At 39.8% G+C, this 9928-nt stretch overlaps 1 pseudogene; it reads left to right on the top strand.

The window, feature by feature from the left end:
* Nucleotides 1–3270: 3270 nt before the first annotated feature.
* On the top strand, nucleotides 3271–5941 carry LOC139477261 (multiple epidermal growth factor-like domains protein 10; annotated as a pseudogene).
* The last annotated feature ends 3987 nt before the right edge of the window (nucleotides 5942–9928 follow it).

The following is a 9928-nucleotide window of genomic DNA, read 5'->3' as shown; positions in this document are numbered from 1 at the left end:
TTATAAGTTATCTAAATAGTAATCAAAGGTTAGACTTTATATATAAGCATCTAAGCTATAATTATCATATTTATCTTAAATCATATATTTGTATGAATGTTGATGTTTTGGATGAATGTGAGAGGTTGAACTTTAACCTAAGTAAGTAAAGTTCAATAGTATTTTTTAATATTATCTTGTATATATGCTAAGGTATATCTTCAATAATGGAAGTGCACAAACTACATGTATGCATTTTGATATATATAGCATTGCATTTAGTTTGCATAGTAATTGTTCTTCGCACTTGGTGATACTATTTTCTTGTTGCTCTAAGTATTTTCATATCACGTACATATTTTGCTTGAGTATTTATTCCTTCTCTTTCTTGTGCAGGACATATATCATGAGCGGTGACGGTAGAAGTGACAGGATATGTGTGCATTGTATTTTATTTCCTTATCTATGATACATGTAGAAGTACATCACACGTGTAACAATTTTATCCAATATGTAGTATAAGTCAGTTCTCTCATAACATCTATTAGTATTTGGTGGTAAGAAATGTAACAGAAATGATCGAATTGATTTGGTGATGATATGATACATATAATGTTTTAATATGCATACCTTTTATTATCTATTGTTTATTATTACAGGGTGTTTATTTCGTTCATTGACGAATTAATAGAAGCCTCACACCCTGTAGCCGTCTTTGGTGTCAGCCGTGTATATATTCGGGATAATGCCTCAGAAAACCAGGTTTCAGTAAGTGTAAAAATTACTGCAAACAGCTTCAGTAGCAGAGCCATTAGTGACGTCATTTGATTATGACGTCATGATCACCAATGACGTCACAATGGTCTGCAAAGCATTTTGATGCAATTTCTTTGCAGTGATATCTACACTGTAGATATCGCTTGATCTCACTGTTGGTGCCAGTTTTGGATGATAATAATAGTCAAACACATCCTTTCTATTTGTAAGAACACAGTGCAGCCTGATATAGAACGTTCCGTGCCTGTTATGACTTGAATTGTACATACTGGCCGTGTCATAATACTCGGTGACAAAATCTGATTTGACTTGTTTCATATATTCCCGTGTATTTGTTTGCGGTGAACATTTGACTAGCCTGTGCATGTGTTTGTGACTAAGGAAAGGGTTTTGTTTATCATTGTCAGGATTGTACTTTTGCCTCTTATCAGCAGATATGTGTTTTGATTATGAATATATTTTTTGATGTTTATATTTATCAATCGCATGCCGACATATCCATGCCAGTTTCTTTTTTAAAGAGACAATATCAAATGAAAAGTACTGTTTAATGTAAAGTGCCCAGTTCAGATAACCTCATACAACGAGAACAAAGGAAAAAATACAGGCTTTGTGTTCAAACCCAAAAGGTGTTCCTGCTAAATATGTATCGTGATGTTGTTAAAGACATTAGGTTTCAATACTCATTAAGATATTATATTCCTTCCCTTAAGGAAAATGAATGCAAAACAGAAAATGTTATTTCACATCAATGTCAATGGCGAGTTGACACATTGTGACAAAATTGCTTTGAAAAACAGAAATAATGTTCGGATGACAGTAACATACAAACACACATTGTAATCTAGATGCAATAAGCGACAGGAGACGAGTGACAAAGGTTTGTATTATTGCTCTCACGGAGATAATCTCTGAGTATGTCGCAAGAGGCTGGCATGGTTGATCAATCTACGTCGTTTAATCAAAATGATATAAATATACATTATAAATAAGTCATATATAAGAATAGTATAATGACACAATACCCTTTACTGAGGATATTTATCAAAGGGCCACCGCAACACTATTTTATGTTTGGAGATGCCAGTTAAATAATTGATTCCTGATGTTGATATATCAAATACTGTAATAATGAACGATTTCTCCGTGAGTGTTTTCAGGTGGAAGAGTATCGTGGAATGATCAGGAAATGATGCCATTTTTCCAATTTTTGTCGAGCATGATTATCCGTTATGTATGAAACAATTTATTCCTCTTTGTTTATACTACCGTCAAAACCTAAGGGAACTTATGAAATATTAGTGAAAATGCAATGACGATAAATGTCTATTTAATTAATATCGGGCGTGAAATATCTGGTGTGTCCACCATGTTGGGCGTTGCATCGCTGAAGATGATGTATATAATACTTTCATAATCAGCAATTTCTAATTAAAGGATATTTACAAATATGGGCAGGACACATCCATGTAATAATGTACGAGTACTCTTCTTTCTTGTATATTTAGTTTATGTAGTGAAGGTTTATATCTGTTATATTCTGGCTTACTATAAAAGAAAATCCGAATTAGTCCCTGTATGTGGACGATTTCGAATTCTTGAAACCCACAATGGGTAAGGTGTGTTGATGAAAAATTAAGGATAATAATCTGGAATTTAAACCCACGATCGTATGATTCAAAGTCATTTGCTGCGTCTGTGACGACAGGGATATATGTTTTCAGCATTAGATTTAAGATTGATAAAATATTCTTATATCGCAACATATGTGATTATATGTATTGTTTGGTGTACTTAAGTTGATCTTGATTTGGAATGACATTTACGCAACAACTGTGGATTAAATAAGTCTGGGGAATTTAGAAACAGAGCCGAGGATTGTTCTGATGGTTTATGAGACCGCCTCCGTGGTCTAGTGGTAGAGCGTCCGCCCAGAGTGCGGAAGGTCCGGGGTTCGATCCCCGGCCGCGTCATACCAAAAGACGTTAAAAAGTGGTACTTGTTATTACCCAGCCTGGCTCTCGGCATTTAGGGAATAAAACAAGGACTGGTTGGCTCGGATGTGTCTGAGGAGGGTATTCATGTCAAACGGCGGCATGGTATCTCAGTGAGCTAGCACTATAAATCGGCATCAGTCCGGACTACGTAGTACAAGCACACACACACACACACACACACACACACGCACACACACACACACACACACACACACACACACACGTGCATGCACCGCGCTATATAAGTGCAATTATGTTGGACGAGACGTTAAACCCCATTTCACCACCACCATCTGATGGTATATGAATATAAGTGTATTATTTAAAGGCAGTTGTTGTAAGGTTAATTATAAATTTCGTTTTCCGGTTGATTTGCATGAGAGCGTGTCACTGGCTGCTTATAAGGACACATTAACATCATACACACAAACCCAGATCTACACGCACTGTGTAGGGCTGCTTACAGCAACAACAAACTGTTTTCAGAACATGTTGTGTTTGTGATTAATAACACAAGATGGCACTGTTGAAGTTCATGTGTGTGGCATATCTGATATTGTTTTCTAAAGGTAAGATGACTTATAAATTATTGATTTCTCATGTATCTTCTTGTCATTTCTTGTTGATGTAATTCTCTTAATAGTAACATTTTCACACGTACTTTGGTGTCAATGGTTTATGCTCATAATATTTGCTGTTGAGATATGCGTTTATACAGGGTAGTAAAGCCATTTACAGGTCACAGAGTTTATTCTTTGTTGCAATAATACAACATAGTGCTCTTATTTTCAATTCAGGCGACCAGTGCAAGGACAACCAGCACTGTTCCGACTGTGACAGAACAGGACGTTGCCTAACAGACTGTGAGCCTGGGTATTTTGATCAGACCTGCAGCTCTGTTTGCAGCAAGAACTGCAAAAACCGCTCATGTCAGTTGTCAGGCTCTGGCTCAGGTGCTTGCACTGAGGGTTGTGTCCCTGGATATCAAGGTCCTGGGTGCAACGTACGCTGTGACAAGCCAGGAGGTACCTGTGCAACATGTCCAGGTGGTTGTGATGGAGGATATTGTCAGCTGGGCTCCTCCTGTGTGTCTGAATGTGTAGACTCCTACTACGGGACTGGCTGTAAGACGTGTTCAAGTAGATGTAAGTCCTGCAACAGGATGACTGGATTGTGCAAGGAGTGCCGCCCTGAATACTTTGGTCTCAACTGTGCGTATTCCTGTGATCACTGCCTAGGATCGTGTGAACATGGATGTGCAGAGGGCTGTCTACCTGGATTGCATGGCACTTTCTGTGACGAGAAATGCAGTGAAAAGTGTGGACCAGACCCCAACAAGCTTCTCCTTTCATCAAAGGCTGATTTACATGTTTGTCACAGGACGAGTGGAGATTGCATCCATGGATGTCGAGAGGGCTGGCATGGTCAACAGTGCTCTTCCCCATGCAGTCCTAACTGCGCCAAAAAACGATGCACGTCTACAGGTGACTGTGTAGATGGTTGTGTACCTGGACACTTCGGCAGAGACTGTAAACCCTGCCCTGTCAACTGCCTTCACAACATGTGTCACTCGGACAGCGGGAAGTGTACAGACGGATGTACACGTGGCGTCTATGGTGGACTCTGCCAGCACACGTGTGGAATGTGTGTTGATGGTGTCTGTGATCAAGATTGCAAACAAGGTAATACCCTGGAAGTAATAAGGCATCATCCTAAAATGCCTTGCTTTTCATTATGTAGTTATATTTAGGTCTCTGGTCAACTCTCATTCGTGTAATCTTGCATTTTAATAATATATAGTATTTTGCTATCAGGAAATATAATATGTAGTTCGAGTGTTAAGATGGTGGGGTGTTTCCAAACAAGTATGGCCGAGACCCTAAAACAGCCCCCACTGTGTTGCAAAACGATTATATTATCTAAACGTTACTTTTCGGCAGCATAATCCCTGGATTGTACACAGCAGACATGAGTTAAAATTAACATGTCGGTTTTATTAGTTTTATCAATATCAGTGAGTGTATGATGTCACTTGACTTTCTGGTCGATCGCTTTGTCTGGTTTGTTTACAGGCCGCTGTCGCATGGCTTGGGTACTGCCGTGCGGCGTCAGCCAATAAATACTTACTTGTTTCTGCAAATTGTGTGAATGGCGAGGACATGTTTACGCTGATCGAGAACAACTGGTGTCATCACTGATTTTCAGTGGTCCATTTATATAGTTGTCACAGATATTTTGCCCTCAATGTCAAATGGAATCTGTTTCCGTCGATGATCTACAGTGGTTATTCTCTTGCATTGACTATTTTTATATATTGCATTGACACATTGTGTTTTTTTGAAATGCTATACTATTTCAAGTTTAAATATTTGAATTATTCTACATTTCAGGTGATAGAGACAGCGGCATTGTCGACCTGAAGATTGGATTGTCAACTGCATTTTCACTTTTTGTTGTGATCATCCTGCTGGCCCTATCACTTTTTTACTGCAAACATTTAAGAACAATACGGTAAGTACATTAAACATATTTAAATAATTGAAATTTTTAAATCAATATCACATCCTCTTTAAAAAATGGTTCACATGACGTGTTATATAGCATGGCGTTACGTTTACAAGTGTATGTATATGGACTTAAACTTCAAGAATATATGTATGGTTCAAACAGCTATTCTATCACATATTATTTATACAGGTTTAAAGTTTGTTTTGTGCATGTCATCGTGTGGGACATCGCTCATAACAGATGGAAGAGATTGTATCATGTACTGGAGGTCATAATGTAGATTGACTTTTATTTAGCATGGCGTTAAACAGGAAACAAACAAACAAACCAATGCATATATTCTCTTCCACAGACAGCACAATGTACAAGGAATTATTCCACATGATGCACCAAGACATGACGACCAGGTATTGCCTGACTACTGTGACATCCTAGACGAAGATGTAGACATCATGTGTGAGCTGCCAGAGATGAACCAGAAAGAATCGGTACAAGGAACTGCCCCTTCCATGCCTGTTCTGGCTGAATGCTTTGCCCCAGCCTGTGACAGTGCAGACAACGATATTGCTACGTCATCTCGTTCTGCAGTTGACGATAACACATACTCCCACCTCACGCCACCGGTTGCTGTTGAAGGTCCAAAAATAGTAGTGAACTATGTATCTCCAATCGAGGACTGATACAATGTTGCCACGACATGCTTAGTTTACACCGGTTGGTTTATCAGATTAAAACTGCATGTGACTACAAAGATGACTTTGTGTTTTGATCTTTACACTGTGAAGGTCACGTGCTAGCTACAGTCGCAACGTGCTTGATGGACTACAGTCTCCCCGCCTCGGGATGAACGTTTTCCGCGAAACTTTTCTTTTGTGTATGCTGTGCCTCGCTGTTGATATAAATGTATTAATTTCCGGGTATGAGCAGTTGAATAACACTATTGATATGACCACGTGAGTACCTCGTCAACTGGTGCTGATTGATGTTTTGTCACGACAATAATGTGAGTGAGCAGTTGACATGTTTACCCTTTGCATTTTATTGTCGTCGCTATTTGCCAAATTTGTTACACAATGGATTTATTTGTTTTATTTTTAAATTGTTTTTGCTTCTTTGTTTGTGCTTTCATTTTATTTGTTGAGAACATTTCAACAGTGTAACTATCGTTTGATTTGTACAGGCTTTCTCTTTAAAACATGGACGAGACACGGACGGCATCAACAGTGACTATTAATTGTTAGTGAATGTCTTCATACTCCAGGTTAGTGAATGTCATCATAATGCAGGCTAGTGAATCTCATCATACTCCAGGCTAGTGAATGTCATCATACTCCAGGCTAGTGAATGTCATCATATTCCAGGCTAGTGAATGACATAATACTCCAGGCTAGTGAATGTTATTATACTCCAGGCTAGTGAATGTCATTATACTCCAGGCTACTGAATGTTATTATACTCCAGGCTAGTGAATGTTATTATACTCCAGGCTAGTGAATGTTATTATACTCCACTCTAGTGAATGTCATTATACTCCAGGCTAGTGAATGTCATCATATTCCAGGCTAGTGAATGACATAATACTCCAGGCTAGTGAATGACATAATACTCCAGGCTAGTGAATGTTATCATACTCCAGGCTAGTGAATGTTATTATACTCCAGGCTAGTGAATGACATAATACTCCAGGCTAGTGAATGTTATTATATTCCAGGCTAGTGAATATCATCATACTCCAGGCTAGTGAATGTCATTATACTCCAGGCTAGTGAATGTCATTATAACCCAAGGCAAAGCGAATGTCATTATACTCCAGGCTAGTGAATGTCATCATACTCCAGGCTAGTGAATGTCATCATAATCCAGGCTAGTGTATGTCATCATACTCCATGTTAGTGAATGTCATTATACTCCAGGCTAGTGAATGTCATTATACTCCAGGCTAGAGAATATCATCATACTCCGGGCTAGTGAATGTCATCATTCTCCTAGCTAGTGAATGTCATCATACTCTTGACAAGTCAATGTCATCATACTAACAGGCTAGTGAATGTCATTATCCTCCAGGCTAGTGTATGTCATCATACTCCTGGCTAGTACATGTCATCATACCCCAGGCTAATGAAAGTCATTATCCTCCAGGCTAGTTAATGTCATCATACACTATGCTAGTGAATGTCATCATACCCCAGGCAGGTGTATGTCATCATACTCCGGGCTAGTGAATGTCATCATACTCCAGGCTAGTGAATGTCATCATACTCCAGGCTAGTGAATATCATCATGCCCCAGGCTAGTGAATGTCATCATACTCCAGGTTAGTGAATGTCATCGTTCCCCAGGCTAGTGAATGTCATCATACTCAAGGCTAGTGTATGTCAGCATACTCCGGGCTAGTGAATGCCATCATACTCCAGGCTAGTGAATGTCATCATACTCCAGGCTAGTGAATGTCATCATACTCCGGGCTAGTGAATGTCATCATACTCCAGGCTAGTGAATGTCATCATACTCCAAGCTAGTGAATGTCATCATACTCCAGGCTAGTGAATGTCATCATACTCCATGCTAGTGAATGTCATCATACTCCAGCCTAGTGAATGTCATCATACTCCCGGCTAGTGAATGTCATCATACCCCAGGCTAGTGTATGTCATCATAATACAGGCTGGTGAATGTCATCATAATACAGCGTGGTGAATGTCATCATACTCCAGGCTAGGCTATGTCATCATACTCCAGGCTAGTGAATGTCATCATAATCAAGGTTAGTGAATGCCATGATACTCAAGGTCAGTGTATGTCATCATACTCCTTGCTAGTGAATGTCATCATACTCCAGGCTAGGCAATGTCATCATACTCCAGGCTAGTGAATGTCATCGTAATGCAACCTAGTGAATGTCATCATACTCCAGGCTACTGACTGTTATCATACTCCAGGTTAGTGAATGTCATCATACTCCAGGCTAGTGAATGTCATCATACTCCAGGCTAGTGTATGTCATCATACTCCATGCTAGTGAATGTCATTATACTCCAGGCTAGTGAATATCATCATACTCCAGGCTAGTGAATGTCATCATACTCCAAGCTAGTGAATGTCATCATACTCCGGGCTAGTGAATGTCACCATACTCCATGCTAGTGAATGTCATCATACTTCGGGCTAATAAATGTCATCATACTCCAGGCTAGTGAATGTCATCATACCCCAGGCTAGTGAATGTCATCATACGCCTGGCTTGTGAATGTAATCATACCCCAGGCTAGTGAATTTCAACATACTCCAGGCTAGTGAATATCATCATACTCCAGGCTAGTGAATGTCATCATACTCCAGGCTAGTGAATGTCATCATACTCCAGCTTAGGGAAAGTCATCATACTCCAGGGTAGTGAATGTCACCATACCCCAGGCAAGTGAATGTCATCATACTCCAAGCTAGTGAATGTCATCATACTCCGGGCTAGTGAATGTCATCATACTCCAGGCTAGTGAATGTCATCATACTCCAGGTTAGTGAACGTCATCATACTCCAGGCTACTGCATGTCATCATACTCCAGCATAGTGAATGTCATCATACTCCAGGCTAGTGAATGTCATCATACCCCAGGCTAGTGAATGTCATCATACTCCAGGCTAGTGTATGTCATCTTACTCCGGGCTAGTGGATATCACCATACCCAAGGCTAGTGTATGTCATCATACTCCAGGCTAGTGAATGTCATCATACTCCAGGCTAGTGAATGTCATCATACCCCAGGCTAGTGAATTTCATCATACGCCAGGCTTGTGAATGTAATCATACCCCAGGCTAGTGAATTTCAACATACTCCAGCCTAGTGAATATCATCATACTCCAGGCTAGTGAATGTCATCATACCCCAGGCTAGTGAATGTCATCATACTCCAGGCTAGTGTATGTCACCATACTCCGGGCTAGTGGATATCACCATACCCAAGGCTAGTATTTGTCATCATACTCCAGGCTAGTGAATGTCATCATACTCCAGGCTAGTGAATGTCATCCTACCCCAGGCTAGTGATTGTCATCATACGCCAGGCTTGTGAATGTAATCATACCCCAGGCTAGTGAATTTCAACATACTCCAGGCTAGTGAATGTCATCATACTCCAGGCTAGTGAATGTCATCATACTCCAGGCTAGTGAATGTCATCATACTCCAAACTAGTGAATGTTATCATACTCCAGGCTAGTGAATGTTATTATACTCCGGGCTAGTGAATGACATAATACTCCAGGCTAGTGAATGTTATTATATTCCAGGCTAGTGAATATCATCATACTCCAGGCTAGTGAATGTCATTATACTCCAGGCTAGTGAATGTCATTATAACCCAAGGCAAAGCGAATGTCATTATACTCCAGGCTAGTGAATGTCATCATACTCCAGGCTAGTGAATGTCATCATACTCCATGCTAGTGAATGTCATCATACTCCAGCCTAGTGAATGTCATCATACTCCAGGCTAGTGAATGTCATCATACTCATGCCTAATGAATATCATCATACTCTAGGCTAGTGAATGGCATCATACCCCAGGCTAGTGAATGTCATCATACTCCAGGCTAGTGAATGTCATCATACTCCAGGCTAGTATATGTCATCATACTCCATGCTAGTGAATGTCATTATACTCCAGG

The sequence above is a fragment of the Haliotis cracherodii genome, unplaced genomic scaffold (genome assembly GCF_022045235.1).
Source record: "Haliotis cracherodii isolate W230 unplaced genomic scaffold, xgHalCrac1.p SCAF_32, whole genome shotgun sequence".
Lineage (NCBI taxonomy): Eukaryota > Metazoa > Mollusca > Gastropoda > Lepetellida > Haliotidae > Haliotis > Haliotis cracherodii.
The sequence above is the reverse complement of the archived record's forward strand: the minus strand, read 5'-3'. Positions and strand labels throughout refer to the sequence as shown.